The sequence below is a fragment of the Trichechus manatus genome, unplaced genomic scaffold (assembly GCF_000243295.1).
Source record: "Trichechus manatus latirostris isolate Lorelei unplaced genomic scaffold, TriManLat1.0 scaffold00128, whole genome shotgun sequence".
Lineage (NCBI taxonomy): Eukaryota > Metazoa > Chordata > Mammalia > Sirenia > Trichechidae > Trichechus > Trichechus manatus.
In genome coordinates this window covers 6,947,838-6,951,271 of record NW_004444064.1, presented here as the reverse complement: position 1 = coordinate 6,951,271, position 3,434 = coordinate 6,947,838, and positions in this window count along the sequence as shown.

The following is a 3,434-nucleotide window of genomic DNA, read 5'->3' as shown; positions in this document are numbered from 1 at the left end:
TTTTGTCTTTGGGACCTCAGTGCCTGGCACAGGGCTGGCCCCTGGTAAACAAATAGACAACAACAAAAAAAACCAAACCAGTTGCCGTTGAGTTGATTCCAACTCACGGAGACCCCATGTGTGCAGAGTGGAACTGTGCTCCATACAGTTTTCAAGGTGTGACCTTTCGGAAGGAAATCGCCAGGACTTTCTTCCAAGGCTTCTCTGGGTGGGTTCAAACCACCAACCTTTCAGTTAGCAGCCAATTGCTTAACTGTTTGTACCACCCAAGGACTCCTTGGCCCCTAGCAGGCACTCAATAAATATCAGTTGAATAGAGTGAACGTGCCTCTCAGTTTTTTTTTGTCCTCTTTTACTGAAATAAATTAAAACAAATTCAAGTCAAGCATAGACGTTTCGGATTATGGGCAGAGAAGCTGGCCTCGGCAGCCTACTCTGCTAAAAGTCCTGAACCTGGCCGCCCCGGGTGAGGCTCGTTGGACCCCAGACAGCTGCTGTGCCTGCAGGCAGCCTGAACGTGCCATCCCTGGCTGTGGACACACCTCGTCATTGTTTTAAAATACTAGCTATGAAGAGTTCGACTGGATTAGAACGCCACTGGATTTTCACGAGAAATTTCAACATTGTATGTCAATTAAAGAACAGGAAGAGTTGTTAGATTCTTTCAATACAATTTCAGCTATTGTCAAATTTGGGTGATTGTACAACATGGCTTTAAAGTTATCCTCTATTTGTACAAAGAAACTGTCTCAATGATGGTGACATCGAAGAATTTCAAGAGTTCATCATTTGAAAGTCTTGATTAGAAATTATATGCATCTACTTTTTCAAGTATTGTTGCTGTTATTTGCCCCCGAGTCCATTCTGACTCCTGGAGACCCTACATGCACAGAGTAGATTTGATTCATGGGGTTTGAAAGACTGACCTTTTGGAAGCAGATCACCAGGCCTGTCTTCCGAAGCACCTCTGGGTAGTTTTGAATCCCCAGCTTCTCAGCTAGTAGTCAAGCACTTAAGCATTTGCACCATTGTGTTCATTGAAGCAATCCTAAGCTTTCATTTAAAAATGGGAATTACTTTATTTGCTGTCTCCCTTGACCCCTGTAAAATTTTTTCTTACCATCATATAATACAGTGAAACCTGTGAGAGTCGGGACTTGTCAGGACTACCTTGCTTTCCCGGGTCTCGCAGGTTTTCTGCTTGTAACAGGGTGCATCTTACCACTTTTCTGTAGCTCTCTGTTAGTGGAAAATATTTGAGTTTCCCTCTCCAACAGGTTTTCGCCTTCCACAGGTTCCGGCTTTCACAGATTTTATTGTACAAATCAGTTGTGGTGAAGTTGACGCTGACTCTTGACACCCCCATGGGTGTCAGAGTAGAACTGTGTGCTCCATAGGGTTTTGAAAGGCTAATTTTTCAGACGTAGATCACCAGGCCTTTCTTCTGAGGCACCTCTCGGTGGGCTCAAACCTCCAACCTTTTGGCTAGCAGGCTAGCAGGCTAGCACATTAACCATTTGTACCACCCAGGGCCTCCTTAATCAGATAATAGAAAAGATTAATATTTTCAGCAAGCATTACATGGACTGTCCTAGATGTCCTGTGCTTTATCCCAATGTACCATACAAATGTGATCATTTTTTGTGTGAGAAAATGTGAAAACGTTGGGATACACTCTACTGTTTCATAATGCATTCGTTCATGCAACTCGCAAACATGGATGAGTACCTTCCAATCAGGCAGGGCACCAAGAGTCCCTCCAACCCCCTTCTAGGGGCCAGGAGGTAGATTTAGAAATAAATACTTAGGATTCATTAGGATACATTCGTACACAGAGGTTGCCACAGTGCTCCAGAAATACACTAGAGGTTGGCTAAGGTGTCTTTGAGGGGATCACATCTGAAGAGGGTCTCAGGGTTTGGGCTCACTAGGAAAAGCTGGGGCCCAGGCAGAAATACCCAGGGTAAAAAGTACACGTCCTGGAACACTAATAAGCTGGCCTGAAGCTGTGGGCATGAAGAGAAATTCGGCAGGAACCGTGGTTTTGGGCCTTGTTTTTTAGCTGCTAAGGAACTTACTCTCATTTCTCTAGGTGATGGGGTATCTTGGAGGTTTTTAGTCAGGAATGGTAGGATCGAATTTTGCTTTAGGAGGGCAATTTGAGGCTGCTGGGAGAGTGGGTTGCTGAGGGAGAGCTTGTGGAGACCATGGTGGGGAAAGCGGTGAGAGGAACAGCACTGAGCAGGCTCTGTGGCCTTGCCGAGAAAGGAGGGATGACTTGGTGAGACAGACCGGACGCCTTCCTAGTGTTCACTCAGAGAGTTAGGAAAAAAGACGAGAAGGAGCTGGCCCGGAGAGGGGGCTGGGCGGAAGGAGTCCAAGCCAAAGGTGAAAGACATGGGCTTGCCACAGCCGCAGAAGGCTGCCCCGGCGCCTCATTTGCAGATGGCTGAGCAGTGGGGCGACAGTGGGGTGGGCAGGTTTCTCTTCTGTGGAGACCATTTATCAGAAGCCTAAAGTGGTGGTGCAGTTGACGCGCCCCAATTCAGCAGAGAACACGGGTACATCTGGGCTTCCGGGAAACACAACAGACCCCTGGAGAACTGCGGTCTGGAGAGGGGCAGGGGAACAGGCCCTCTCCAGAAGGGCCTGAAGAGGGCTGGGTGGGGGGTCCCCAGGAGGTTTTCCACACTCCCCGCTGTGGGTGTTTACATACAGGTGGTTGATTGGTTTTAGCCTTAAGCCTTGTTGTTGTTATAACTGGGCAGGCTTCTTCCCAGAATTTCTTCAGCGAAATGTGTTTTCTGCCTCACTTTGCTCCTCTAGGGAAGTGATCTTCCGGGAGCAGTTGACTTGGCACCTTGTCCACAGTGGGTGGTCTAGGGCACCCCTGGGGAAATAATCTGGCCGCTCCCTGGGTCTGCCCAACGTCAGTTTTTGGCACGAACTGAGCGGGATTCTGAGAACGGTTGTTCTGAGGTGAAGTGAAAACTATCTCCCGGGTGCCAGCGAGGGTGCAGCTGACAGGTGATGGAGCCAACGGGGCTTTCCCTAAAGGGGTGAGCGTGTCACACGCATACCAGGTGGGGTCAGAGATGGCTCAGCTGAGACGCATTCCCGCGCCCCACGTTCACTGTTTAATAAAAGACTCGGGCGTCGCGAATCGAATCTGCCCCTTGGCCGGACACAATGGGAACGCAAAGCCGGGAGGCGGAGGACAGGCCCCTCGGCGCCGCGCACGGTGGCGCCGGCCCTTCCCCGGGGAGCGTCGGTCTTGCCGCCGTTGGGTTCGACCTGCCTTTAACACAAAGGGGCGACGCGCTGCGGGCACTGGGAGGCGCCGTGTGCGGCGGGGAACATGCAGTAAGTGCCGTCAGCTCGCGGGAGCTCGGGCCGCCGGCCGGCAGGTGCGGGGCGCGGGGACCCCTGGCGGC